Source organism: Lepidochelys kempii, chromosome 2 (genome assembly GCF_965140285.1).
Source record: "Lepidochelys kempii isolate rLepKem1 chromosome 2, rLepKem1.hap1, whole genome shotgun sequence".
Lineage (NCBI taxonomy): Eukaryota > Metazoa > Chordata > Testudines > Cheloniidae > Lepidochelys > Lepidochelys kempii.
In genome coordinates, this window is record NC_136381.1 from 186,850,498 (window position 1) to 186,866,240 (window position 15,743).

Sequence of the window (15,743 nt, forward strand, 5' to 3'; positions counted from 1 at the left end):
GCCAGACGAACTGCCCTCAGCTCCCTTACGCTGATATGCAGCAATAGTTCTGTGTGGGACCATAGGCCTTGGGTTCTGCTATTGCCCAGATGCGCTCCCCAACCGCGAGCCGAGGCATCCGTGACTAGGGATAACGTAGGTTGGGGTTTGGCAAAGGGTATTCCCACACAGACAACTTGCAGTTGCAGCCACCAATTGAGAGACTCGAGGATGGGAGGGGGGAGGGTAACTATCGTGTCCAGCGGGTCCCTACCCGGCCTGTGCACCCGAACCAACCACGCCTGGAGGGGCCGAAGGCATAACCTGGCATGCTGGACCATGTATGTGCAGGCTGCCATACGCCCCAATAGTTTCATACAATTTCTGGCCATGGTTGTGGGAAATCGGCGAAAGTTTTCGATAATGTCCATCAGTGCTTGGAAGCGCAGCTCGGGCAGGAATGCCCTGCCCTGTGTGGAGTCCAAGAGAGCCCCTATGAATTCTATTCTCTGCATTGGGGCTAGTGTGGATTTGGGCACATTCAATGTGAGGCCTAGCTTGCGGAATGTGGCCCAGGCCAGGGACACATGCTCTGAGGCCCATGCTTGTGACTCGGCCTTGACGAGCCAGTCGCCTAGGTACGAGAATACTTGCAACCGTCATTTGCGGAGGAAGGCTGCCACAACCACCATATACTTGGTGAATACCTGGGGAGCCACTGACAGCCCAGACGGGGGCACCCTAAACTGATACTCCTGGCCACTGACCACGAATCTCTGGAATCGTCTGTGGGCCAGGATAATGGATATATGGAAGTATGCATCTTTCAAGTCGAGGGCAGCATACCAGTCCCCTGGATCCAGGGAAGGAATGATGGCGGCCAGAGAGATCATGCAAAACTTCACTTTCCTTATGAATATGTTGACATCTTGCAGATCCAGGATAGGCCAGAGCCCACCCTTGACCTTGGGGATGAGGAAATAGTGGGAGTAGAACCCCTTGCCCCTGAACTCCTGAGGAACCTCCTCTATTGCCCCTAGAGCGAGAATGATTGCACCTCCTGCAAGAAGAGTTGTTCATGAGAAGGGTCCCTGAAGAGGGATGGGGAAGGGGGGTGGGAGGGAACAGAACTGGATAGAATATCCCACCCCTACTGTGCTGATGACCCAGTGATCTGATGTGATCTGGGACCAAGCATGGTAGAAGTGGGAGAGTTGATTCACAAAGGGAGGATAAGGATCTGAGACTGAAACTGATGCTCCATCCTCAGGCGTATCTTCAAAAGTTTGGCTTTGGGACAGGGGGCTGTTTGGCTGAATCCTGGCCTTGGCCTGAGGAGCACTGTGGTGGGCGCCTCTTATTATTTCTGCCCTATCTCCTTGACGAGTCTTGCCTAGGAGGCCCAGAATAGGAGCAGGGTAGAAGCAGGACGGGGGCTGAGGCTTAAAAAGCTTTCTTTGAGGTGCAGGAGTATGGATCCCCAAAGATTTCAAAGTTCCCCGCGAGTCCTTAAGGCTGTGCAGGCGAGAGTCTGTATTTTGGGCGAACAGGCCCGCACAGTCAAGGGGAGGTCCTGGACTGTGTTCTGGACCTCAGGTGGTATCCCAGAGACCTGGAGCCATGCACTGCACCTCACTGTGATAGCAGTGGCCATGGTCCGAGCCCCCCAGTCCGCCACGTCTAACGCGGCCTGGAGGGAGGTTCTGGAGACCACCCTCCCCTCCTCAAGGAGTGCACTAAACTCCTTGCGCGAGTCAACCGGGAGCAACTCCTGGAACTTGCCAGCAAGCTCCAAGAGTTGAAAGCATAGCAGCTGAGTACCGCTTTCTGGTTGGCCACTCAAAGCTGGAGCCCCCGAGTCAAGTAGACCTTTCCGCCGAAAAGGTCCAGCTTCTTAGCGTACCGTGACTTAGGTGTGGGACCTGGCTGTCTTTGCCACTCTTTGTGATTTGCCACATCGACCACCAGAGTCCCCAGTTAGGGGTGGGTGAAAAGGTGTTTGTACCCTTTCTGCGGCACAAAATAGAGTCTTTCCACCCCTTTAGTGGTGGGCGGTATAGAGGTCAGAGTTAGTGATGTTTTGGATTGTTCTTATTAGGGGCAAGGCCATCCTAGAAGGACCCCCCGGGGCAAGGACCCACCATTAGGTCAGACTCCTCCATGACCTCTTCTGCCTGGAGATTGAGGTTTAGGGCCACCCTCCTAAGAAGGTCCTGGTGTCCCTCGGTGTTCATCACTGGTAGGGTGGTGGTGGTGCCTGCCACCGCCTCGTCTGGCGAGGAGGAGGCTGGTGGGACAGGGTCTTCCTGCCCTTCTGGATCTCTGGAGGCTGGATCAGGAACCTCGGAGCCTCCCATGACTGGAGGTGGCTCTAGTGTCACTGAAGGCCCTGATTTGGGTGCTGCACCTGAGCGTGATAGCCCAGAGTCCCTGTCTCGTGCAGGGTCCTCAAAAGCCCTGGGAGTGTGGCAAGCCAGTGACGTTGCTGAGGGCGGGACACGGGGTGCAGATGCCACTGATGCCAGCCTGGAGCCCTGACCCTGAGCCTGAGCCTGATGGTAGGCCCAAGGGGTCCAAAAGGACCATTTGACTGGGCCCTGCCACTGGGGCAGCCAGGCAACTGCTGGTGCCAATGGTTCCACTGGTCTGCGATGCCGGGACCAGTGCCAGGACCAGGAGTGGCAGTGGCTGCGTCGAGAGACAGAAGATTCGGTGTCTGACTTGGACGAGTAGTCTGTGCCTGACCACAGGGCAGCGGAGCCTGACAGTGCAGGGAAGCAGTACTAGGGAGATGGTGAGCGGCGTCATAACATCATAGGCTCGCCACAATGATGAAACAGAGGTGCCGCAAAGGGTGGCGGAGCCACATGCAGTGCTGGGACAGACGCTGCAGCCGGTATTGCTGCCAGTGCCTTGGCTTGCGGTGCTGGGGCCCGCACCTGCGGGGCCAGGACGGAGCCGTCATGGCAACGAGGTCCCGTGCTGCCTCGTAGATGTCTGGAATGGAGGGAAGGTCGAGCTTTTCATCCAAATCCTCCCAAGCTGGGGAGTCCACCAGCACCAGACTCAACGGGCCTCCTGTTGGGGCCAGAGTCAACGGCGCCGGGTCTTGAGGCCCAGACCTTGGGTGTCCCGCCAGAGGACGCACCCTGTTGGAGTCCCCTTATGGCTTCTTGACAGAGGAACATCCCCTGTCTGCCTTCTTTTTCTTATGCGGCACCGTGGAATGTAAGCGGTGCCACCTGGTGGCACTGGCCTTACGAGTCGGGGAGCGGCACTGGTGCTCCTTGGAGGAGTCCTTCCTCGGTGCCGGGGTGCTGTGCACCGATGATGCTGGTGCTGCTTCCCATGCCAGCTGTGGGCGGAGGGCCGACTCCATCCGGAGGAGCTTCAAATGATAGTCCTGCTCTCTCTTAGTTCTGGGTCTGAAGCTCCTGCAAATTGGGCACTTATCTGTCTGATGGCCCTCTCCTAAACACTTGAGACAGGCAGCATGTGGATCGCCTGTGGGCACAGGTTTTGCACACCTCTTACACACCTTAAATCCCTGTGACCGAGGCATGCCCTGATGCCTGGGGAAACTAGGGCATGGGGGAAGCCCCCCGAAGTAAGTCCAACTAGCCACAAACTACTATATAACGAACTAACAACTATGTGGAATGAAGAACAACAACAATGAAGAAAAGGGAACCACTAGGTAAGCAGTGAATGCAAGAGACTGAACTTGTGAATGCAAGAGACTGAACTGCTCCAATGACCATCACTGGCAGTAAGAAGGAACTGAGCAGGCAGCAGGTCGGCCGGTACCTATATACACTACCATAAAGGCGCCGCTCCAGGGGTCTCCACAGCTGACCTGATAGGTACCGCTAGGGGAAAAACCTTCCAACGATCATGCACATGGCGCATGCCTACCTATTGGAACCTATTGGAATGCACATGAGCAATCACTCGAAGAAGAACTTATGCTGCTCAGGAGTGTGAAAAAAACACCCTCCCAAGCGACATAAATTACACCGACACAAGCGCCGGTGTGGACAGCGCTATGCTGGTGGAAAACGCTCTCCCACCAACATAGCTACCACCACTCGTTGTGGTATTTTAATTACGTCGACAGGAGAGCTCTCTCCTGTTGGCATAGAGTGGTTACATGGGAGATCTTACAGAGGGGCAGCTACATCGATACAGCTGTGCCACTGTAAACTCTGTAGTGTAACACTGAGATAAATCCCAAGAAGCCGATTAGTTTGGAGAGAATCAGAGCCATAATTTGAGTCCCAGGTGTGCACAAAATCATGTTATATAAATCAGGTGATTTTGTAAAGTGCTAATTTGTGGCGGGGGAGCTGTATCTCAAGAACCACTTATACAAATGACCACACATTTGAACTATTAATCCTACCCCACATCCCATAAGACACAGTAAATCTCAAGACAAATAAAGCATGTGGTTTGTAGAACACTTAGAACTAGGGGTGACCAGATAGCATGTGTGAAAAATCAGGACAGGGTGGGGGGATTAAGAGGCGCCTATATAAGACAAAGCCCATAATATCGGGACTGTCCCTATAAAATAGGGACATCTGGTCACCCTACTTAGAACAGTTGTCTTTTAAACAGTAAATGAATCTTAATATTAACTATAGCCAACTGCCACTCTGCTATTATGACAGGTTTCAGCGTAGCAGCCGTGTTAGTCTGTATCCACAAAAAAAAAAGGAGTACTTGTGGCACCTTGACAATGCATGGATCGAATGAAGTGAGCTGTAGCTCATGAAAGCTTATGCTCAAATAAATTTGTTAGTCTCTAAGGTGCCACAAGTCCTCCTTTTCTTTCTGCTATAATACAGGCCCGGTTCCTAGTGCTCTGTGCAGCACTAGAGGGCAGCATTAACTCTGCTAATGAGAAGTAAAGGATTCCTTAAAGTAAACCACTACACCTGAAAGAACATTTGTTACTCTAGTTTCATTGCCCATGCTGAGTGAAATGCAAAAAAGAAATCAACGGATGAAAATAAATTAGATTTTTAAAAAACTTTCAGTTTTCATAATTTAAGGATTTATTATAAAAGCGCAAAATAGTGTTCTTATTAATACCTTTCTTCAAATGATTTCAAAACAATTTACAAATATCAAGCCTCCTCATCACATCCCACTGAGGCAGGCAAGGGTCTGTGCACTCTGTGGCACAATGAGACCGTTTGGCCCCCTGATTATTACAGGTCGAGCCCGACTGGGCAGAGGGTGTAGGCGGGTGGCTTGGGAGGCGCTTGTAGCCCTTGGCTCATTTATGGGGCTGGTCCTGTCGAGGCTGACTCCCTTGGCCCCGTGGCTGCTGCAGTTTGAACCGCTTACGCACCAGGCTGGGACGTAGAGACCCAGGGTTTTTAGGGTGGTGCCAGAGTCCATGAGGCCATGCGATTTGCTGTCTGTTTTTTCTGCAAATAGGGCCCAGCCATCGAAGGGCAGGTCCTGCAATGACTGCTGAGCCTCGGTAGACAACCCAGAGAGAGCAGCCAAGAGGCTCGTCACATGGAGATAGTGGAAGCCATGGTGCGGGCAGCAGCATTCACAGCATCTGACGCCGCTTGAAGGGCCGTCCTGGCCAAGGTCATGCCCTCATTGAGGATCACTCTGAACTCCTTCTTGGAAGACTCAGGGAGCGCCCCTTCGAACTTGGCCATGGCTTCACTGACATATTGAAGTCATATCGGCCAAGGAGGGATTGGTGGTTGGCCACTCTCAGCTAAAGGCTGGAAGACGAATAAAACTTTCATCCAAAAAGATCCATCCTCCTCAAGTCTTTATTTTTGGGGGTGGCCCCAGGTTGTCCCTGCCTCTCCTTGTGGTTAACTGCCTCAGCTACAAGGGAATTGGGGGCTGGGTGGGAGTATAAGTTCTCATGCCCTTTGGTTGGCACAAAGTACTTGCATTCGGCCCTTTTAGAGATGGGGCCAAGGAAGAGGGGTTCTGCCACAGGGCATTAATGATCTTAGAAACCCCTTCATGAAGGGGTAGAGCCACCCTGGCAGGAGCCGAGGAGCAGAGGACGTCGAACAGAGAGTCAGGGAGCGTGCACTATGATTCGGTTAACTCCCCTTCATAGGAAAAGCTAGAGAGCAAGAGGCTGCTGCAGGAAGGTCCAGCAAGGCAGGAGCACAAAGAAACAAAATGTCAGGTGTTTGGGGAGGCATATATCACAAATTCTTAGAAAAATCACAGATTCCACAAGCGGAGCATTGCAGAGTCCACAGAGCCCTGATTGGGGCAGCTCACAGCTGTGGAGCTGTTGTTCCAGGCTGTGTGCAGACTTTGGTGAGCATCACTGCACTGGTTACGCTTTGTTTGCATTTTCAAAGTTCTGTATGCAACCAAAAGGACTAAAACCATTATTTAAAAAAATGAAACCTGAGATTCTGGAGCACAATTCTGGTGCATGAGGTGAACTCCCTGGCAAATGCAACAGAATCCATGAGGTTCTAAGGTGAGTAGTATTATATTCATAGAATCATAGAATATCAGGGTTGGAAGGGACCTCAGGAGGTCATCTAGTCCAACCCCCTGCTCAAAGCAGGACCAATCCCCAACTAAATCATCCCAGCCAAGGCTTTGTCAAGCCTGACCTTAAAAATATCTAAGGAAGGAGATTCCACCACCTCCCTAGGTAACGCATTCCAGTGCTTCACCACCCTCCTAGTGAAAAAGTTTTTCCTAATATCCAACCTAAACCTCCCCCACTACAACTTGAGACCATTACTCCTTGTTCTGTCATCAGGTACCACTGAGAACAGTCTAGATCCATCCTCTTTGGAACCCCCTTTCAGGTAGTTGAAAGCAGCTATCAAATCCCCCCTCATTCTTTTCTTCCGCAGACTAAACAATCCCAGTTCCCTCAGCATGTCCTCATAAGTCATGTGTTCCAGTCCCCTAATAATTTTTGTTGTCCTCCGCTGGACGTTTTCCAATTTTTTCACATCCTTCTTGTAGTGTGGGGCCCAAAACTGGACACAGTACTCCAGATGAGGCCTCACCCATGTTGAATAGAGGGGAACGATCACGTCCCTCGATCTGCTGGCAATGCCCCTACGTATACATCCCAAAATGCCATTGGCGTTCTTGGCAACAAGGGCACACTGTTGACTCATATCCAGCTTCTCGTCCACTGTAACCCCTAGGTCCTTTTCTGCAAAACTGCTGCCGAGTCATTCGGTCCCTAGTCTGTAGTGGTGCATGGGGTTCTTCCATCCTAAGTGCAGGACTCTGCACTTGTCCTTGTTGAACCTCATCAGATTTCTTTTGGCCCAATCCTCTAATTTGTCTAGGGCCCTCTGTATCCTATCCCTTCCCTCCAGCGTATCTACCTCTCCTCCCAGTTTAGTGTCATCTGCAAACTTGCTGAGGGTGCAATCCACACCATCCTCCAGATCATTTATGAAGATACTGAACAAAACCAGCCCGAGGACTGACCCTTGGGGCACTCCACTTGATACCGGCTGCCAACTAGACATGGAGCCATTGATCACTACCCGTTGAGCCCGACAATCTAGCCAACTTTCTATCCACCTTATAGTCCATTCATCCACCCCATACTTCTTTAACTTGCTGGCAAGAATACTGTGGGAGACCGTGTCAAAAGCTTTGCTAAAGTCAACGAACAACACGTCCACCGCTTTCCCCTCATCCACAGAGCCAGTTATCTTGTCATAGAAGGCAATTAGATTAGTCAGGCATGACTTGCCCTTGGTGAATCCATGCTGACTGTTCCTGATCACTTTCCTCTCCTCTAAGTGCTTCAGAATTGATTCCTTGAGGACCTGCTCCATGATTTTTCCAGGGACTGAGGTGAGGCTGACTGGCCTGTAGTTCCCAGGATCCTCCTTCTTCCCTTTTTTAAAGATGGGCACTACATTAGCCTTTTTCCAGTCGTCCGGGACTTCCCCGGATCGCCATGAGTTTTCAAAGATAATGGCCAATGGCTCTGCAATCACATCCGCCAACTCCTTTAGCACTCTCGGATGCAGTGCATCCGGCCCCATGGACTTGTGCTCGTCCAGCTTTTCTAAATAGTCCCAAACCACTTCTTTCTCCATGGAGGGCTCGTCACCTCCTCCCCATGCTGTGCTGCCCAGTGCAGTAGTCTGGGAGCTGACCTTGTTCGTGAAGACAGAGGCTAAAAAAGCATTAAGTACATTAGCTTTTTCCACATCCTCTGTCACTAGGTTGCCTCCATCATTCAGTAAGGGGCCCACACTTTCCTTGACTTTCTTCTTGTTGCTAACATACCTGAAGAAACCCTTCTTGTTACTCTTAACATCTCTTGCTAGCTGCAACTCCATGTGTGATTTGGCCTTCCTGATTTCAACTCCTGCATCCCCGAGCAATATTTTTATACTCTTCCCTGGTCATTTGTCCAATCTTCCACTTCTTGTAAGCTTCTTTTTTGTGTTCAAGATCAGCAAGGATTTCACTTTAAGCCAAGCTGGTCACCTGCCATATTTACTATTCTTTCTACACATCGGGATGGTTTGTCCCTATAACCTCCATAAAGATTCTTTAAAATACAGCCAGCTCCCCTGGATTCCTTTCCCCCTCATGTTATTCTCCCAGGGGATTCTGCCCATCAGTTCCCTGAGGGAGTCAAAGTCTGCTTTTCTGAAGTCCAGAGTCCGTATTCTGCTGCTCTCCTTTCTTCCCTGTGTCAGGATCCTGAACTCAACCATCTCATGGTCACTGCCTCCCAGGTTCCCATCCACTTTAGCTTCCCCTACTAATTCTTCCTGGTTTGTGAGCAGCAGGTCAAGAAGAGCTCTGCCCCTACTTGGTTCCTCCAGCACTTGAACCAGGAAATTGTCCCCTACCCTTTCCAAAAACTTCTTGGATTGTCTGTGCACCGCTGTATTGCTCACCCAGCAGATATCAGGGTGATTGAAGTCTCCCATGAGAACCAGGGCTTGCGATCTAGTAACTTCCGTGAGTTGCAGGAAGAAAGCCTGGTCCACTTCATCCCCTGGTCCAGTGGTCTATAGCAGACTCCCACCATGACATCACCCTTGTTGCTCACACTTCTAAACTTAATCCAGAGACACTCAGGTTTTTCTGCAGTTTCATACTTGAGCTCTGAGCAGTCATACTGCTCCCTTACATACAGTGCAACTCCCCCACCTTTTCTGCCCTGCCTGTCCTTCCTGAACAGTTTATATCCATTCATGACAGTACTCATATTCAGTTTGCTGAATGAGAAACTGAGGGCAAAAATCCATCCCATTGCAGAAGACCTGCACGTGCTTTATGCCCCAAGACTCCTAGTCCTATTTTCTAACCACTAGAGCATGCAACTTCCAAATTTGTAACAGAGGCCCTCATAGCTTCCTCTTGCAAGAAAGCCTGTAGCTGCAGGGAGCTAAACTGGAAATACTTTGTTTGAGAGTTTCCTCCCAGATATTTCTCCCCAATTGTTTAGGGAGGAAGGTGTGGCTTCATGCTGGCTCTGGGTCTCTAGTCAATTCCGCATCTCTGTGCCGCAGCAAGGGTGCTATGTAGACAGACTACTGCAATCAAAAACTATGCCCACGTATCCCACACCGCACAGATCCTTTAAAGGGATTCCCAGCAAGGCTTGGACTAGAGCTGGGTAAAAAATGGTTTTCTCTATATTTTTTTTGCCATTTTGCATCAGGATGAAACTGAGACCTTTCAAAAATTTTCTCAGTGAGTGCCCTAACCACTGGGTTATTGGCTGTTCTGATCTCTCTCTCACACTTGGTCCTTGTGACAAGAAATTCAATTCTGGAGCTGAGGAACCCTCCCAGAGAAACTGATATATTGCCACAAAAAGTTTTGGTTTTGATGAATCAGCATCTTCCAACAAAACAACATTTTGTTAGAAAATTCCCGACCAGCTCTAGTTGGAACCTGCCCAAAACTGTATTACCTTTTTGCCCTGACTGTTACAAAGGGGAAGTGGGAGGATGCAATGCATCCCCTTGACTTGCCCACTCCTCGTCTGACTCACTTGCTGCCTCCGCTCATCCCCAGAAGCCAATGAATTCCTTTCCAGGGCCTAGGGAAGGGGGAAACAATGAAATAGAGGTAGCTGACCCCTCCAACCTCCACAGAGGAGGAGGAAATTCATGTGCAGAAGGTGCACAGAACTAGGGGATACAATTGGGTTAAATAAAGTACCTTTTAAAACGCTGCATGATTTTCATCTCTTTTAACCTTCTAAGAGGATATTACAAACAATGGAGAGGAAAGCAAAGTAAAAATCTAATAACAAACAAACAAAATAACCCTGATAGTGTCTTGTACATTTATGTTCTTCAGCAGATTAAACTGATCTCAATAAAAAACATGTGAACTTTATATTTTTAGTAATTATAGATTATTATTAATATTATTGCTTACTGGCCTGGCATCCTCTGCTTTCTCTCCCTGAGTCTGCTCAGTCTTCCAGGAATGAAGTGTGATTTTTACAGTTTACATTGCATTGCAATGATTTATATGTGGGTCCTGGCCTGTCACATGATGTCCTTTGACCTGTACAACATGATGTAAGTGTAAGAATCACACCCATTCTCACAGAACCAAAACACAGTTTTCACCACACCACCCACAAACTGGGGTACATGCCTTTTTATTTTATTTTTGGCAGCTCCCTGAATTACTTTTAGGTACCTCTGCACGTTCCTACTTTTCATTTAACGAGGTGCAAACACTCTGTATAAATAAAATAAAAAGCTCCCTGTGGCTAACAGACTGCTGCTGACTGCCACACACTGAAAAATGTTTGTCTCCATTGCTGTTGCTTAATAATTCAAATTTTATAAACAAAGAAATCATTCTCTCTTTCTCTCCCCCTCATCCCTCTCATCTGGTTTTGGGGGTTAGAAGCTTGGATATAGCTGCAAAAAAACCTTCAGCTGACAGTATACAGTGCTATCAATGCATACAATAGTTGTACAGTACTACCAGAGTTTTCCGAGTACCTCAGGCACACAGGCTCCACATCCCTTAGGATCCATATGTCCACCATTGCAGTGCTTGTATGTTAATGCTGCATTGTCTGTCGGATATTTCAGTTCCCTTTACATAAGATTTGCCATCCAAGGCCAGGCACTTTCATTATTGTCTCATATCCTGTTTCTGGCATCAGCTGATGCTGGAGGCTTCAGAAGGTAAAAATTTGCCACAATAACAATGTAATATTACTGAGTTATCGATTAAGATGCCCAGACAGGTTACATGAAGTTACACTGAGAGTCAGTGACACAATCAAGAATAGAATCCAGCTCTTCCGGGCTTCTATTCCTCTAACTACTAAAAACTACTATTTCTCAAATCTCCTCATAGGTGATTAGGGGGACCAGATGTCCTGATTTTTTAGGGACAGTCCAAAATTTTTTTTTCTTATATAGGCTCCTATTACCCCTGTCAGGGTTCCCTCCCCACTCTGAACTCGAGGGTACAGATGTGGGGACCCACATGAAAGACCCCCTAAGCTTATTTCTACCAGCTTAGGTTAAAACTTCCCCAAGGCACAAATTCTTTGCCCTTGGAGGGTACACTGCCACCACCAAGTGATTTAACAAAGAATCAGGGAAAGGACCACTTGGTGTTCCTATTCCCCCAAAATATCCCCCCAAGCCCTTCCATCCCCTTTCCTGGGGAGGCCTGAGAATAATATCCTAACCAATTGGTTACAAAGTGATCACAGACCCAAACCCCTGGGTCTTAGGACAATAGAGAAATCAGTCAGGTTCTTAAAAGAAGGATTTTATTTTAAAAAAAGGTAAAAATCACTTCTGTAAAATCAGGATGGAAAATAACTTTACAGGGTAACAAAAGATTTGAAAACACAGCAGGACTTCCTCTAGGCATAGTTTCAAAGTTACAAAAATGGGAATAAACCTCCCTCCAGCAAAGGAAAAATTCACAAGCAAAACAAAAGATAATCTAACACGCCTTGCCTGGCTTTTACTTACATTTTTTGTAATATGAGAGACTTTTAGGATGGTTTATAGAAGGAGTTTTCTGACCTGATGTTTCTCTGCTTCCCAAGAGAACACACAAAACAACCCCCCCCCCCCCGCCCACAAGATTTGAAAGTATCTTCTTTCCCCATTGGTCCTTTTGGTCAGGTGCCAACCAGGTTATCTGAGCTTCTTAACCCCTTACAGGTAAGGAGGAATTCTAGGCTACCCTTAGCTGTATGGTTATGACAACCCCCTATTCCCATCCTGATTTTTCACACTTGCTGTCTGGTCACCCTATTGGTTATCAAATCTCTCCATCCAAGGACTAGAATCTTTCACAGGCCCTTGTTTTCAAAGGCATCTATTTTCTAGATAACATTTTAATAGGTCTTCAGCTCTTGCTACCATATGTTAGCACTGAGATTGCATTCCAGTTGAAAATTCTGTTTTGTTTTGGTACTGTGTATCTTTCATGTCCATATGTTGTTGAATTTACTGGATGCTGTGGATGCCTTTCCTATTCTTAATGTCACTTCTTTCTTGAGGTCTCCATTCACTAATATAGTAATGACCAAGTAAATGAACTGTTTCAGCCTTCTTGATGTTTTTGCCTTCTATCTTCCCTTTTTGAGAAAGGTTATTCAGAAGATGGTGATTGAGCAGCTTCAGTCCCATCTGGAAACAATTATATTTTCTGACACCTTTCATTCTGGATTAGATCATCCTACACCATGTAGAAAGACCTTAACATGATGGATCACCTTCTCCTAGCAATGGACAAAACAGATATGTCTTTGCTACTAATGCTATATACAGGCTTCCACGGGAGGTTGTGGAATCCTGTCACTGGAGGTTTTTAAGAACAGGTTGTTAGACAAACACCTGCCAGGGATGATCTAGATATATTTGGTCCTGCCTCAGCACAGGGGCCTGGACTTGATGACTTCTTGAGGTCCCTTCCAGCCCTACATTTCTATGATTCTATACCAGCAAGAGAGAAAATCATAGGGTTTTGATATATAAAGGCTGCCCAATAAGGGGGAGAGAAGGGCTAGAAGGTACAAGTTATGACATGCCCTAACACAGTGGCTCTTAACCTTTCCAGACTACTGTACCCCTTTCAGGAGGCTGATTTGTCTTATGTACCCCAGGTTTCACCTCACTTAAAAACTACTTGCTTACAAAATCAGACATAAAAATACAAAAGTATCACAGCACAGTATGATTGAAAAAAATGCTTATTTTCCCATTTTTATCATATAATTATAAAATAAATCAACTGGAATATAAATATTGTACTTACTTTTCCATGTGTAGTATATAGAATAGTATAAACAAGTCATTTTCTGTATAGAATTTTAGTTTGTACTGACTTCGCTAGTCCTTTTTATGTAGCCTGTTGTAAAACTAGGCAAATATCTAGATGAGTTGGTGTACCTCCTGGAAGACTTCTGCATACTCCCAAGTGTACATGTAACACTGGCTGAGAACCACTGCCCTAACAGATGTGTGCTGGAGATAAAATTTCTTGACAATAAAACAATATGCATGTGTTAGGACATAGTGAAGCCTAGCTTCTTGTTTCCTCCAGATGTGATATGACTCTTTGCATTGCCCAGAGACAAGCCAGGGCCCCTTACCAATGGGACATCCTTAACATTATTATTATTACTAATAATAATACCTAGTTCTTATATACCACTTAAGCACTGTATATTTGCATGTAGCTATATATGTGAATCATCACTGTCGGTATACTGTTCTGGAATATTTAAAAGGTTAACAGCACACTAAACAAGTAACACCTCAATTCTGCAGGTCTGATGGATGATCTTCAATTTAGCATTTTAAAAGAGTAGCAAACTCCTCTTTTGGAGGCAGGAGCCAGGAAGGAATTTTTTACTGATCTTGTTTTTACCCACCCACAGACTGGCGTGCTTATTCTCCTTTGGCACAAAAAGATTTTAGAAGTTTAATAGAATGTTTGTTAAGGACTTAAAGATTTTAAAATTAAAAATGTACAGGATACCATTTAATTACTATCTCATGCAGATGTAAAATTTAATACTTTCTAATGAATTTTTTAAAAATTCCAGGCTGCGAAACTAGTCCCCAAGAAGGCAAATATACATATACACGCTCCCCCCTGAAATAATTTAAATAGTTTATACCTAAACATTGGTGGTCTGTCTTAAGACAGATGGCCAAATCCTGCACACTGTAGTTATGCATGTATTTTGGGGCCAATAGGATTTTTTTTTTTGCATGAGTAAGACTACCAAAATATAGGCTCCTTTAGAAGGTTAACAAATAGCAAATATCAGGTTTGTTTTATTTCAGTAGCTACATCATTAGTAAAAGAATCAAATGAATAAATCCAAAGAACTCCAAAAGGTTCTTTTTCCCCTTGCTATCATGTTGTACATTAATATCTGTTATATTTAGCACACATTTGCTGTAATAAATAAAGTTATCAAATAATGACATTAGGCCAAGGACTGAATGGGCAGGAAACTGACCTAACTTCTAACCCCTAGTAGTGGTTGTCCTTCCAGGTTAGGTTTGAGACAGCTTGGCAGAGCAATGTAGAGAAGCTCCCTTCTATGTGTTTTCTGTGCATAAATAGAAGACTTCAAAGCTATCAATCAAAACCCTTTGCAAGGATAAATTCACACAAGCCAGAGAGAGAGAGAGAGAATGCTGAGGGAGAGCATTATGTATCTAGATTAATCAAATCCATTCTATTTAAGATATTTCTAGGGCATCCAGCACCAAAGTCTCCTTTGAAGCTCACACACAGAGACTCTTGAGCTTGAGCCATTCCAACTAGACTGTGAAAATAACTTGCTGCAGGTTCAACACAGTAGCAACGTAGTCTGCACTGCAGCTAGGTATCAGCCCCCTTTCATTTACTACACTGGGGGAGGGGGAAGGCAGCGCTGGCCTCCGCTTGCTGTTTCCTCTCTCGATGGCTCTCCGTTTCTCCAGCAGGCTGGCGCGTTCCTGCCCAACCTCACATGTCTGGGGGGGGAGGGGGGATCTTAAGAAGCCGAAAAAAACCCATCCCCAAACGAGACTATGAAAAACAACATTTCTGAGCTCTGCTCAGTTCCAATAGCAACACGAAACTATGTGCCGTTTATGTATTTCACGAAATGGCTCCTGGCACAACTGTCAGTCCCTTTCGGTCTGCATCCATTCCTGGGGGCTTCCTTTTAGTCTTATTTGGGCACGTGCTAGGGTGCGGGAGAATAAGGGACCGAGGAGTGCTGACAGAAGCTGCAATCTTCCCACACAAAGCTCTGTGAGTGCCCTTCATTCCCCAGCGGCCCTAACCCGTTAGTCTGTGCATAGCTGGCTGATATACTTCTATCTTGATCTGCAGCCCTCACCCCAACCTCCCCTCCAGACCTCCAGCCAATGCACCTGGCTCCTGACCTGCACTAGCCTCTGCTCTGCCCTTTCAGTCCTGGGTTCCCACACAATTTAATCAATTCACCTCAGCCTGACCTGCAGCATCCCTCCTGCTATTCCAGCCCTAGGAATCCACGGTGCTCAGCCCAGGCACTCAGCCCTGATAACAGCACCCCTTGCTATCCCAGACCTGGACCTCTTCTGAGCTGAGGCTGCCAAACTGCGTGGTGATGATTATGCGGTGCCGACCACACAATCTCCATACATTTGAACCCAAATCTCCAGAGATGAAAGGCCCCTCCGTGAACTCACCACTCACAGCACCACCCGCTATCTAACTCCCCTTCTCCTTTCAGGCAGGGATTTCGCCCGCTTGAT

At 47.2% G+C, this 15,743-nt stretch overlaps 1 long non-coding RNA gene across 1 annotated transcript in view; it reads right to left on the minus strand.

The window, feature by feature from the left end:
• Window positions 1-15,743, minus strand: part of LOC144930227 (uncharacterized) — a 33,148-nt gene that overhangs the window by 15,409 nt on the left and 1,996 nt on the right. The window lies entirely within an intron of this gene.